Source organism: Saccopteryx bilineata, chromosome 4 (assembly GCF_036850765.1).
Source record: "Saccopteryx bilineata isolate mSacBil1 chromosome 4, mSacBil1_pri_phased_curated, whole genome shotgun sequence".
Classification (NCBI taxonomy): Eukaryota; Metazoa; Chordata; class Mammalia; order Chiroptera; family Emballonuridae; genus Saccopteryx; species Saccopteryx bilineata.
The window spans coordinates 170,610,929-170,626,475 of record NC_089493.1 but is presented as its reverse complement, the minus strand read 5'-3'; positions in this window follow the sequence as shown (position 1 = coordinate 170,626,475).

Genomic DNA, 15,547 nt, shown 5'->3' with positions numbered 1-15,547 from the left:
GCCCAAAGAGAGTTATGGTACACCCTCGGCAGAGGAATTACCTATATAAAATGTCTGAAATCCTTTATTCTTTCCCTCTCAGTTGTCTTTAGGACCAAAGCCAAAGTCCCGCAGGTGGCTATGATTTCTGAGATGCTCTATGTCCTACCTGCCTCTTTGGCCTCATGTGTGCCTTTCCTTAAAAAATTATTCTGCTTCTGTCAAACTGACCTCCTTTTAGTTTCTTGACATGCCGTGGCCCAACATGGAGTCTGAATGGTCACATGGTTGGTATTTCTGACTCGATTACTCCTTTCTTACCCACACCAACCCTTTCACATGGCAAAATGCCACTTGTCTTGCAGGTCTGCGGTCCCGGGTTCCTTTCTCAAGGAGGGCCGCCCTGATTTCCCCATCTCCCTGCCTCCCCAGGGCCTCCCCAGGGTGGAATCCTATCACATGCTCTTTCACAGCGTTCATCCTGCTGGATCCACCTATTTCGAGTTTGTCTTTTCTATTATTCTGTGAGCTCCATGTTCTCATCGCTATGTCCAAGAACTTCACCTTGTACCTTTCGCTTGGTTTGTGACCAAATTTTCTGATTATAGAGGCTCCAGGAAAAGTGACCGCTTGTCTGTAAAATGTGAGGAACAATAAATACTTGTGGGTGGTTGCTGAAATAAAAGTCATATGTAAAGCATCTCCTGAAGTTTCTGGTACCCAAGACTGATCCATCTGTACCTTATAGGTAGTAGCTCGGAATTAAGCAGCACATAAATAATAAATGTGCTTATGTTCTGACTTGGGTGTATCAAAAGTGCTTAAATTCAGAAGGTTAAAAAGGAAATTTAAGATCTCTTCCCCAAAGTCTGTAATCAATATGCTGCTCCCCACCACAGGGGACAGAAGCACCGTCCCCAGCCCGATGACCCGCTCAGCACCTCTGTCTTCCTCCCCAGGGGCCCATCCTCATTAAGTCCTGGCGAGTCAGTAGTTTTCTAACCCACCCACTTCTCTCCATCTCAGTTCTTCCATCCTAGTCTGCCCTACTGTCACCCACTCCTGGGTAGTACGGTAGGTTCATGGGTGGTCTTCCTGTTCCATGCACGCCTTCTCTCCAAGCCAAATGTGTCACACACGTGCAGCTTGGTACCTGCCAGTGTCCAGCAGAGTAACATGGACAAGTGTCATGTTGCGTGGCTCTCTCTAGCTCTCCTTTATGTGTCAGACACTGCTCTGAGTGCTTCATGCACATCAACTCATTTAACCCCCACAAGAAACTGGGCTGCTGTAGGGATTCAGTCCAGTGCAAAGAAACAGATGCAGAGGCATTGAACGAACAGTGGGAAGCAGACCACACACACATCGCTCTTCAGTGTTTGTAATTTGGAGCGAGGCATGGAGTAGTGATGATGAGTGGAGGCTCTGAAGGCAGACCACCTGACTTTGAAAGCCAGCTCTACCACTCACCAGATGACACCTAACCTCTCTGGACTTCATTCCCTCATCAGTTCAGTGGGGATAATAATATCACCTCCTTTACAAGGTTGTTGTATCAAATGAGTACATACAGGTAGAGTGTACCTAGCACTTGGAAAAAGAATTCAATAAAAGTTATCACCTTAGGATCTGTCTGTCTGCCTACAGACCTGCCTATGTACCATCTATCTGTTTACTTGTTCTAAAGCAATTTCAATAATATCGATTCTAGTGAAACAACTATAGAAGATGGCTGAGCACAAACAGAAGAAAGGGGTTTTCACCTGCAGCCGGCAATTATAAAGGGAGTAAAGTTCCATATGAATATTTTCCTTTCCTGGATGCAACTGGTCTGATAGACATTTACTACTCTGGTCCCAGGTGGTCAGAGGAATAACAGTTTTCCATGTTGCCAACTTGTTGGTTACACAGGTGTGAACAGATGAAATTATGCATCTAAGCACAGATGAGATGAAAAAAAAAAAACCATTAGAATCTGAGCTAAAAATAGCCATATCTACTTGGCATAAGCAAACATAATACAGTGTGTCCGTAAAGTCATGGTGCACTTTTGACCAGTCACAGGAAAGCAACAAAAGATGATAGAAATGTGAAATCTGCACCAAGTAAAAGGAAAACCCTCCCAGTTTCTGTAGGATGATGTGGCAGCATGTGCGCATGTGCAGATGATGACGTAACATCGTGTATACAGCAGAGCAGCCCCCCACCATGCCAGTTGAGATGTGGACGGTACAGAGGAAAGTTCAGTGTGTTCTGCGGCTTGCTAAATTCGAATCCGTGACCAAAGTGCAATCTGAATATCGGCACATTTCTCTTTTTTTAAAATTTTTTATTTATTTACTTTTTTAGATTTTATTTATTCATTTTTATTAGAGAGAAAGGGGAGAGAGAGAGGGAGAGATAGAGAACAGGGGGAGGAGCAGGAAGCATCAACTCCCATATGTGCCTTGACCAGGCAAGCCCAGGGTTTTGAACTGGTGACCTCAGCATTCCAGGTCGACGCTTTATCCACTGTGCCACCACAGGTCAGGCCGATTTCTAATGAAGCGCCACCACATAGGAATAACATTACTGGGTGGGATAAGCAGTTGAAGGAAACCGGCAGTTTGGTGGAGAAACCCCGTTCTGGTAGGCCATCAGTCAGTGACGAGTCTGTAGAGGCTATATGGGATAGCTACCTAAGGAGCCCTAAAAAATCTGTGCGTGAACCCACATCAAACTGCACTGAATAGGTATGAAACTGGGAGGGTGTTCCTTTTATTTGGTGCAGATTTCACATTTCTATCGTCTTTTGTTGCTTTCCTGTGACTGGTCAAAAGTGCACCATGACTTTACGGACACACTGTACCTTGGGAAGTGCCGCAGAAAATTAAGTTCAACCATCTCTCTCCAGTTTAGGACTCATGTCTGCACTATCTGAAGCAGAATGGTGGTTATTCTTTGGTAGAATAGTAGTGAAATCCTGGTCCTGCATAGAATATAGATGAAGGATTAGAATGAGAGAGGATTGGTTGAAGATATCTTCAGATGTGGATGTAAATATAAGCCCTTGCATTTCCTGAGGCAGCTCATGTCCTTTGTATTGGCCTTGATATTGAGTTAATTATTATGATTGGATGTAGCTCTCCATTAATGTGTCTTATCTGTTGCCATTTAAGATTAAGAAGTTTCACCTGTTTTGTCACAAAAAGCAATGCATTAAATATGTTCCCCTGGAAGAAGGAATTGTAGTAGAATTAAAACACAATAAGTTATAAAGGCTGACACCGACAACATTAGAAATATATGGGAGGGGGAAATGGAAAGAAACAAAAGATCATACAGCATTAGTGATCACTTAAGACTGGTTATTTATTAATCAGTCCTTTAATATTGGGAAAATTCCATGTATTTGTTTGAGTGAACCATGGTACAATCATTTATAGTTACAGGAATTTTATGGATCTCCTCCAAATATTTGTGCCAAGAATTACAAATCAGATAAAACTTATTGCACCCTTTGTGGGGTTTGGACAACTACTATGAAACTGGTTACCCACACCTAACCTCACATCAAAGTGCATTTCTTCTAGGGCTGCCCTGGCACACCACACCACTCCCTATTAGTGAGGCCACTTTTAACCCATGCTCACAGCAGAATCTCCTTTGTGAGAACTGCCTGCAGGGGGGATTCATACGCTTCCAGTGTTCATGTTGCGGGTCCCCTGCTGCGCCTGCCCAGTGAACTTCTCTGCTCCCCCTAAGTGAGAGATGTAAGTCTTTCTTAGGCTATCACATGCAACTTATTCACATGTTCTTTGTACAGTCATACCATCTGTCTTTTTTTTTTTTTAATTTTGAGTATAGTTAGCCCTTTTATTTTTAAAATACCCATTCTAGCACTACAAGTCATGAAATTTAGTTAGTCCTGTGTTTCTGCTATAAATCTTCCCACCCAAAACACCATCCAATTGTTTGGTACATCTTTTATAATTTTTTTTCTCTTATTCTGGTGTCTTATTTCCTTTAGAATAAATCTGAATTTATCCCTGTGATCTACAAGGCCCGAAAGGATCTGGCCTCTAAGTAGCTCTCCTCATACTTTTGTTTCTCTCCTCCTTTCCCACTGAACTCCAGTAATGCTGGCCTTCTTTTCTCAAACATCTCTTGTATTCTGCCCCAGGGCCTTTGTACTTACTCCTGCTTCTTGGAACATCATTACCTCAACCTTCACAAGTTAGGCTACCAGATAAAACTGAATATTCCCAGGAATGTACCTCCTGATCATCCTGCCAATAGTAGATCCATTCTTATACCACTTAGTATGATAACATATAATTAATTGACTTGCTTATTCATTTTTTGGTCTGAATCCCCTAATCAATGGTGTAAGTTCCATAAAGGCAGGGCCTGTATATGCTTGACCATCAGGCTTAAGATTCCAGTGTCTAGAGTGTCTCACATTAATAGATGTTCACTAAGTACTTTTGAGAATGTGGGAATGCTATGAATAACCTCTTAGCCAAGATAAAGTATTCTTCATGCTAAGAAAATTACTTTAAGCAAAAATAAAATGATAAGAAGTGGATAAAGGGCATGATGAAATCAACATCTTCATCTAAGAAAGGAGTTGACACACATATGTACTGAGCATCCCCTGTAAACTCAAAAATTACATTTTAATTGAATTCAGCCTCAAAAACAAGTGGCACAGAGGAGGATAACTTATCCTGCAAATTGGGGACACAGTGGCTCCTAACATGACCCTTAGCACAGGACAGAAGTCCTTCAAGTGAGGCATGAACTTAAAGCTTGGAAAGTGCTGGCCTGATCTGTGGTGGCGCAGTGGGTAAAAGTGGCGACCTGGAACACTGAAGTCGCCAGTTCGAAATCCCAGGCTTGCCTGGTCAAGGCACATATGGGAGTTGATGCTTCCTGCTCCTCCCTCTGTTCTTTCTATCTCTTTCCTCTCTCTCTCTCTGTCTCTTTCTCTCTCTGTGTCTCCTCTCTCTAAAAAAATGAATAAATAAAATGTAAAAAATAAATAAATTGTAAAGCTTGGAAAGTGCTCTAAAGCAGTGGTCCCCAACCTTTTTTGAGCCACGGACCGGTTTAATGTCAGAAAATATTTTCACTGACCGGCCTTTAGGGTGGGATGGATAAATGTATCACGTGACCGAGACAAGCATCAAGAGTGAGTCTTAGACGATGTAACAGAGGAATTCTGGTCATTTTTTAAAAATAAAACATCGTTCAGACTTAAATATAAATAAAATAGAAACGGAAATAATGTAAGTTAATTATTCTTTCTCTGTGGACCAGTACCGGTCCATGGCCCAGGGGTTGGGGACCACTGGTCTAAAGTGTGATGTAGTGATCATGTCTGTCTGCCGGATCCTCAGCCCCTGACACAAGGCGGGCACCTTGCAGGCTTCCAGATGTCTGTTGAATGAATAAATGAGTCCATGCAAAATTTCACAACCTGCTAATCTTTATTTATACTTAAGCTATTTTTATTCCTCAAGTTAGTCACTTTTTTTCTTGCTAAAACAACATATTGCTCATTTTCTATCAAACGTCTGTAGGGAAACACGATTCACTTTATAGGCAATTTTGCTAAAATGGATTGGCTCTGCAAAGCAGGAGACATTTGCACTTTGAAATATGCATTGTCATTTACTCTTCAAAAACAAAGTAGTTTTCCTTAGCTGTTTCTTGCCTTAATCAGTCCCCAAAGCTGAATAAATGAAAGGAATGGAAAGTGTGTGAGCATTAAACAGTCAAGCAAGGTGACTTCGACTTTGCTCATAGTAATGTAATTATTAAGGAACCACTGTTTTGTCTGGATGATTTTTTTCCTTATAAATTATTATTATTGCATTATGAAACATAGTGATTCCAGGGAAACTAAAAATGTTCCCAGTTTATAGTCTAATCCCAAACGACTAAGTTACAAAAAAAAAAAATGCTCTTATGACATTATTTTCACCTGTTAAATTTCTAAAATTAAAACCAACACAAAAATAATGGTCAGGCTGATGTAGATACAGTATTCTTAAATTTTGCTAGAGGGAGTAGAAAATTGTATAATTTTGAAAGCAATTTAGTTATATGTACTAAAATGTACATACATGTATCTTAATACTGTCACTGTTTGGAACCACTAATAGCACTTCTAGGAATTAATAATACAGATAGAGTTGTGCTCCTAGGTGTGTGTGTGTGTATGTATGTATGTATATGTATGTATATGTGTATACACACACACACACACACACACACACACATAGGCATGCACATGTCAGCATTAGTAAGAGACACATGTCTACAATTAAATTTTGAATTGTCATTAAAATTAATGTTTACCCTGACTATTTAAATGCTCGGTTGGTAAAGTCAAGTGAAAAAAACAGGGAATGCCAGTAAATATAGAAGAGTGATGGTCTCTGGTGGAGTCTAGCCTGTAGATTGTTTTGTTTGGCTTACATGGTCCTACTGTTTTTTTAATTAGTTGCCATATGTAACGATTAGGCTATTTCACTTTTAAATAATTGTATCTTTAGGTTCTCCCTACAATCTTGGAGATTTGGCAACACCTCAGGTACACCTACTTGGAAGCAGGAGTCACCTGGCAGTGGGGAGGCCCAGGCCCTTCTGACCCGGTAGGTGCTCTGCTTGGGCACCACACCCAGCTCTCCTGACTGGTACCCCTGACCTGCCTTCCCGCATGTGGATTCTTGGCTCCCATGAGGCGTGATCTGGTTTTGCAAAATTTACACACATATGCATGAAACGTTATGGAAACTTTTCTTAGGGTGATTTTCAATTTTTTTTCACCGTTTTTTTGTTTTTCCAAATTATGTAATGAAAACATGGATTGCATTTCTGGCTAGAGAAAAGTAACTGCTATTTTTTAAAATATAAATCACTAAACACCATAGAGCCCCATGGTAAAAAATGACAAATGGCAGATGTTAGCATTAATCTTGGAGAAAAATTACATTTCTGAGTTCCCTAACCAAAATAGTGGACCAGGTTACTGATGCTTTTTTCATCAGTGTTTTTTCCATTATTTAATAAAAACACATTATTGAAATCTAAATTAGATGGCCCAGTGTACCAGACTAAATTGCTTTTCTTTTCTTTACAAAGTATTGTAACTTCACCTCAATTTCAAATGAATAATGGCCTCACCTTTAAGAAAACCATTTTGTTCACTGTTCAAATAATAAACACTTCTGACAATATGAGGCAAAGGAATGAAATAGTTATCATTCATATCTTTGATTTTGTGAAAAATATATTAAACTTAAATCTTTATTAAAATAAAAGCAGATTAGATCAACTAGCTTAAGTAAAAAGAATATTCAGTATCCCTGAATTAGTGACATTTTTCTTCTAGTTTTATTGAGAATAATTAACATATAACATTATAGTAGCTTCAGGTGTAAAACATAATCATATATTAATGATTACACAGTAAGTTCAGTTAACATTCATTGCCATACATAGTTATTTTTTCTTGTGATGATAACTTTTAAGATCTATTCTGTCAGTAACTTTCAAATATACAATACAGTATTTTAACTATAATCATCCTGCTGTACATTATATCCCAGAAGTTATCTTATAATGGAAGTTTGTACCATTTGACCCTCTTCATCCAATATTTCCACCCCTTACTGTCTGCCTGTAGCAGTCATGAATCTGTTCTCTGCTTATATGAGTTTTGTTGTGTGGGTTTTTTTGTCAGATTCCATGTATATAGGTGGTATTATACAGTATTTATCTTTCTTGGTCTGACTTCTCTCACTTAACATAATGCTCTCAAGTTTCATCCATCTTTTCTCAAATGGCTTAATTACATGTTATTATGGGTGTGTAATATATATATATATATATATGTTCTAAAATGTCAAGGCCAAGGAGCACAGAGAAGATTGAGAAACTCTTCTAGATCAAAAAGAATGAAGATTAAATGCAAGTGTGATGCTAATTTTGATCCTGGACCAGCAGAAAAATAGCTACAAGGTTATTGTTGGACCAGTTAAAAGGACTTGGAATATAGCCAATGGACTCAATAATGGTATTGTATTAATATAAAATTTCCTGATTTTTATAACTGTAATCTGGTTATAAGATGTCTTTATTCTTAGTAAATATAATAAGAATAAAGGAGTAAATAAACATTTTTTTTTCTCTCTGGCTTACCCTTAAGTGGTTCAGAATAAATAATTTATATATATATATATGTGCATATAAATCTAAGCATACACATTTATAACTATTCATTTTTATGTTTTTTATATGTATCTAGGAAGGTAGAGGGAATAAAAGAGATAAAACTAATGGGTGGAAATATGACAATTGATGGTTCTGGCAAAGTATATATGGAAGTAGTTTATACCCTTCTTCCATATTTTCTATAATTTGAAAATATGAAATTATATGAAAATGAAAATTCCAAAAATATTCCCATTATAACCTACCCCACCTTGGCTCCTCACCTGACACTCTCAACACTGAGCCCTGGCTGCATCAGACAACTTACCTATGTGACCATGAGCTTGTCTGACTCTATACTTTTCAGTCTGGCTCTGTACTCTTCCTCTGTTTTCTTACCCTGCCTTCTCTGCCTGTTGAAAGCTAGATAGCCTGCAAGACCTTGGCCAATACTCTTCACTCCTGGAAGATGTCAAGCATTCTGTTAGCAGGACTTCCAGCCTTACTAAGATTTAATTGACCCTTCTCTATTGGTTCACATTATCTGGTCCTTGCTGCTACTACAGTCTATCAGAGTAGGCTAAGTTGTACTGTGGTAACAAGGTCAAAATCACAGTGGGTTCAAACAACTGAGTGTCTTTCCCGTGGTAGCTAGTGTCTTGAGGATTGGCAGGCAGGGCTTGGCTTACTGTGGTTACGTAGGGACAGGCTGATGGAAACTATCGCAATGTGTGCTTCCATGATGGCACAGCAGTGGGAAAGGAACATGGGAGATCATGAGCTGGCTCTTATTGCTCCTCATCAGAAATGACTGAGTCAATTCTGTTCATTTTTTTCTTGGATCAAGAAGTTATATGGGCATGTCTAATTTCACAGGGGGGCGGGAAGTTCAGTATCTCCTGGAAGAAGACGATGAACAGCTCTAAGGATGTCCACTCACAGGGCTTATTACATCACACAAACATCATCACTCATGTCGGCTTGGCTTGCTCCAGTGAATCTTATAGCAGCTTCTATGTCCTGTTGTTCTTCTGCAACACTTCAAGCTCAATGTTTAGTACAAAGAAGATGCTTAATGCTAACTGTCCCACTAAATGGACACCAGGAAACTTGCCCAAGGTCGTAGAGCCTCTAATATTTGGATTCATATCTCTAAATTTCTGGTCCTGTGCACCTTCCACTACACCATGCACTGAAAGTCCACAGACTTCCCTGACATGATCCCACCCTTATTAAGTTACGATCTGCCAATAAGAACTACTCTGACTTTGCTCTACTAGTTACTATTTTATAGCCTCAATCTATATGCAACAACCCATTTTAGAATTTGCCTGCAGCCAAAGAGATACATTGATTGAAAATCCCATAGATGAGAACACATTTCATTTTTGTGAACCTGCCATGATTTCTCACTTTTGCTTTTGAGAGTCTTTCTCCCATCATTTTTCTTTCATGACTTTTTTTCATTGCAAACTTGACTACGGGGTTTTTTAGAATTGTATGCTTTTGATTACAAAGGCCCAGAAAAGTCTAGAGTCTTCAAAAGGTACAGGAAATATCAAAGTCTGAAGCAAGTCTTCTAAAATAAATGTCACCAGGATGGCATATGTTCTTGCTTAACTCATGAAGTTAAAAATACCTGATTGTAAAGTCAGATTCTTATCTATCTATCATCATCATCATTATCATCACTCATTTCTCGGGTCTCAGTGGAACACTAAACTAATAATAGTTCTATTCCTATGTCTTTGGGGAGGAGAAGAGTGGAATTGACTTTGGCAATAGTGTCAAGGAATAAGATGCTCTAAGAAAGAGTTTGCCTGTTAAATATATTGAATCATTAGCACTTCAGTGAAAGGCAACAAAACAGGCAATCTTGTGCAGATCAGCATGGTTTTCAGTACAAATCAGAATTTCAATGTGTGGCAGAAAATGAATAGAGATGATAAATTCAGAAGGCAGCGTGCAGGAGTAACTTGAATGTAAAGCATGTGCTGCTGCCTGGACCCCGGGAAGCTGAGCGAGGCGGAGGCTTCTTATTCTGCTGTAACACGTGCCTTGTTGAGAAGCCAGGTCAGCGATTAGATAAGTGGCGTGGCTGCTTCTACCACCGACCACTGAAATATGACAAAAGTGGAATTGCCTTTCTTATTCAGATTTCCAAATGGAAAATGGAAACAATCTGTGTATCTTTGATTTAGGATAAAGTTCCAGTAGCTCCATGTGTGGATGAGCAATCTCTAAGTGACAGGTCATATTATGAGGCATCTAACCAGGGCAAGCAAACCTGTTTTGATAACATAAAATTGGCAGGAACTTGAGCTTGGAATTTGAATGGAGCCCACACTGAATAGCTGCACGAGTTTGAAGAGGCACAGATGATTTTATGCAAATTGTTTGTTGATGGGATGCCTCCCCTGGGCACACCTGCTGGCTCCTGTGGGCTGAAGGTGGAGGAGGAGAGAGGAATGCTTTAGCTAACATGACTGTTGTCTTTTTTGTCTGTCTGTTTTTTCCCCAGGAATTAGTAATCAAATTTAAAAATTAATACTATTGAACATTAATGGAACACATTTATTAAGACAGGACCTAGGCTAAGTGTTTTGAGATTACTTAGAGATATTACTGTACTATTACCCTCGTTTTACTGATGAGGAAAGTGAGATTCAGAGCTTATCCAATGCCCCCAGCAGTATATGGCAGACTGGGTTTTGAACCCAGGCACTCTGATTCCAGAATCCAGTTGTCTACCTTAGATTGTACTATTTGGATGTTCTTAGGTAACAGAGTAACTCTAGGGCAGTGGTCCCCAACCTTTTTTGGGCCACGGACTGGTTTAATGTCAGAAAATATTTTCACAGACCAGCCTTTAGGGTAGGACAAATAAATTTATCACGTGACTGAAACAAGCGTCAAGAGTGAGTCTTAGACGGATGTAACAGAGGGAATCTGGTCATTTTTTAAAAATAAAACATAGTTCAGACTTAAATATAAATAAAACGGAAATAATGTAAGTTAATTATTCTTTCTCTGCGGACTGGTACCAAATGGCCCATGGACTGGTACCAGTCCGCAGCCCTGGGGTTGGGGACCACTGCTCTAGGGGATTAAGAGCAGTTTGATAGCTTTCAGGGGGTGGGGAGGATTAATTCGGGGCGGGAGATGAAGAGATAGACACAGAGAACAGTGTGGTGATTGCAAGAGAGACACAGAAAACAGCGTGGTGATTGCAGAGGGAACACAGAAAACAGTGTGGTGATTGCAGAGGGAAGGGAGGGTTGGAAGAGGTGGAAGAGGGCATAAAGTGTATAAAATGTGATGGAAGGAAACTTGACTTTGGGTGGTGAATACACAACACAGTGTACAAAATGATGTGTTGTAGAATCATGCACCCGAAACCTGTATAATTTTGTTAACCAGTATTACCCCAATAAATTCAATAGAAAGGAAATAAAAAAGAAAGTTATAGAAAAAAAGTACTCAAATAGAATAGTCTGATGAAAAGAATGACAGGAAAGTCCGATTAAAAAAAACTTTTAATTATTCACATTTGCAGAAGATTCTTTTTGGAATAGGATGGCTTCATTCAGGAAGTTGAATAAGATACCCTATTAAACTAACATACTTTTTGACTTTTGACCATCTAATTGGACCATAACAACATCAGTGAGAAGGTTGGGATATTTCTACCTTTCTCAGTCTGGTGTATAAACTTAGCTGTTCATATAATTGAGGCTTGACACAGGCTGCATTAAGGAGTTTGTTTGTGGATTATGGTCAAGTGAACCTCGCTTCACTTCTATTTCCTCTGCTTTCATGAAGCAAATATGGAAAATTAAGGTGTTGTGCTGGGAGGACTACAGAAATAGAGGGGGACGTGGGAACTTGTTGTACTTGAAGGGCTTATAATATCTTAAGGGTAGCCTCCTACTGAGTAAGGTTTGGCTTGGCCACAGGTGCTGAAATCATCCTGACTCCCTTCTTCCTCTCATACCCTATATCTGCATGTCAGCAATCCTCACGAGCCCTGCTTCAAAGATATTCTGAATCTGGCCAGCAATTCCTACCTGACACCAGCTCTCTAGCCCAACCTTGTCACCTCTGACCTGGACAATGGCAACACTCATAACTGGTCTCCTTGCTTTTCCTACACCACTGATGCCTCTCCTCTCACAGAGGCAAGAGGGATTCTTTTCAGTTGCAAGTTATGCCCCTTAACTCTTCCACCCAAATCTTCTAGGTGTCTTCTGGCTCCTGTAAAGCCCTTTCCGCCTCCGAGGTTTCCTGTCAGCCACCCTGCCTTCTGATGCTCTGCGCCTGCCACACGGCCGGCCGCCTTCCTTCCCGCACCCTCCAGACTCACAGCACTTTCACAGGACCCTCTCCCAGCCTAACACCCTCTTCCAGATCCTCTGGGGGCTCTCTCCCCACTCCATTCAGATTCATAAATGTTAACGGAAACATTTGTCCTCACCCCCATGTCTGCCAAAACAATGTCCTTGACCATTTATCTCCTGAGCATGATTTAGATTTCTCCTTAACAGGAAATATTACGTGAGACATTCCATATTTAATGTATTTATTGACTGTCTGTTTTCCTCAAGTAGTGTGCAGGTTCCATTAGAGTCTGGATGTGATTTATTTTGTTCACTGTTCAGCGTTTGATGAGTGACTGAATGAGTGGACTAGAGCAGTGCTGCAGGACCAGTGAAATAGCTTCAAAGGGGACTCTGTTTGAGCAGTTGTCACGTATGAAAATAGAAGCCAGGCAGCAGAGGATAAAATTAAAGCTAATGTGTAAAGGTAATAGGCACCCCCCCAAATAGGCATATTTCATTAAAATTTAAAAAATGATGTTTCATAAGCATCAGATTGTTCCTAAAGTTTTGGAAGATCTAAAGAAATTTTGACGGGTGAGTTTCAAAGAGGGGAGAAGAGTTGTGGGGGGAAATACATCATCCAAAGTCACTAAGATAGTAGTTGCCAGTTGAGGACCACCTGGAATTTGGAGGTTTTTGTGTCTTTAAGATACAGCTCAAATTCCACATCCTCTGTTGATCACCTACTGGATATGGGACCTGTGCTAATAACTTAGGTCATCATGTCTAAGTTTTATTACACCACGTGACGCAGGCTGTTATAACCCCCACAGACAGATGGGAGGACTGACTTGGAGAGGTTAAACAACGTGCCCAGGCTGCAGACCCTCTCCCTGGCTCTCCCACACAGAGCCCCGCCCAGCCACCTTGTTCTGAAACGCCGTCTTTCCTCCGCTTGGTTGCTGGACCATTATTGGACACAGACCGTATACTGACATGTTGTCAGCTATATCGCAGATCTGTTTCATCAATGCATGTTGAATATCTCTAAAAAACAATTGATTCTTTGTCCAAGTACATGTAGACTCAAAAAACAGGACTGAAAATATTCTATGAGTACCACATGCCTTTGAATAAAAAGCCAATTATTTATGGGAAAAGAAATTTCAGTTTCTAGGAACAATTGATTTTTTTAAATGTTCACACTTTGAAGGGACCCCTGGCTTGCAACAGTGAGTATCCTCTAGGAAAGCCTCTGGTTATCAGTTTTATTCAAGCATACTGGCACTGTCTGTCTCCAGGTACAAACAGTATATTATGATAAGCTTCTGTTTTTTAATAAAGCGAGAGTGACTTTGGTGTGACTGTAGTTCCTATAATTGTGCAAAGTTTAGCAATAGAGAACTGATTAACAAATTTCAAAAGTATACATTTTAGAAATAATAAGGAAAGGATTTCTTCTCATTGTTCTAAAGATGCCAGTTAATGCTGGCATACAGAATAGGTCAAGCATCAACAGTATAATGGTTAAGGACATTAGTTTGACCAACTAACTGTGACACCATAGGCAAATTTCTCAACACCTCTGAACCTCACTTTCCTCATTTCTATAAGAAGCTAATGCAGTTAACCCTTTGAGTAGTGAGTTTTTTCATGCTTGCTGACCCCCAGGAGTGAGTTTTTTTTTTTTTCAAAAAATGAAATTAGTTCCAGTTTCATTAACTTAAAATCATGTTTGTTTGATAACCAACTTATAGAAACAAGAAGAACATATATTTGCTCACACACCTTTACTGCTCCAGCTCAAAGTTTAAAGACATACATGGATAATCGTACTCTGGATGGTCAGGAGGCATGAGGACATACATGAACGTTCCTACTACTCAAAGGGTTAAAGCATTCACCATGGGGCTGGGCACATGGAAAGCACTCTATAACTGGTACTGATTATTGTATTATTTATATTGTTATTAGGAGGAGGTGCAATATGGCAGAGATCAGAAATCCTACCCCAAGTCTATCCCTAATATTAGCCCCCCCAAACATGCACAGTAATGGGGATTATGCCAAAACCAGTTAGAGCCAGACGTGATGACTGAGTACATGTAATGATATGAAGTTTCCCTCTACGTGTGACACTCCGTCGCACAGGAAATGAAGCCGAAATGCAGCACGTGTCTGTGGAGACGAAACATAGCCCTGGTTCTCCATTACGTTGTGTTTATCCATCTTGTGGTGTGATGCTCTTTCTCCCAGACTCAGTCCGTTCTGCCAGGAGATCTGAGAGCAGATGGTGCCTTATTGTTTGAGAAAGTGATGCTTTTGTTGAGTGTTTGATCATACTTTTATGTCAGGGACTGGCTTGTCAGTGACTCGTGCCATCAGGATAAGATATGTGCCAAGGAAGATGAAAACGGCATGTTTGCTAAGCCTGTCAGAGGGTATGTTGACAACTGCATCAGCTCCTGAGAGCATGGCTTCAGTGGTTCAAAAATGAAATGCATGTTTTCATCTTACCCAATAAATCCGGGGTGTGAAGGTCATGTATGTACCATAATAATATGAAGGTAAGTAACCCATGCAGGTAGTGACCCTAACTTCTGAAAACACCCACCTGATATAGAAAGGCTAAAGATGACTTCATTTAGTCAACAGACATTATTGAATACATGCTGTGCTGCCCAATGGAGGTGAATCAGACACAGTCCTCAAATTAAGGTGATGAGGAAGGTGAGGAACCTTTTCTCTAGGGTGAGAAAGACATGTAAAACAGTTGAGTGAAGCTAAATAATGAGTAATACAATCATTCTTTCCTCACCTACCCCATAGATTCAAGCACTTGTTTTCCTTTCCCTGCTCAGTGCCCTGGCACCTGACTCCAGTGGATTGCTCCCTTAGCAGCTGGCTGCCAGCTGAGTTCAGATAGAGGACCCCCGCCCCCACACCCACCTCCACAGGAGTGTGGGAGGAGTCTCAGTTTCCCTCCCTTCCTTTCCACTTTGACCTCTGGCTCTGGAGGTGGCTGTGTGCCTCCCTGGCTCCCGCCC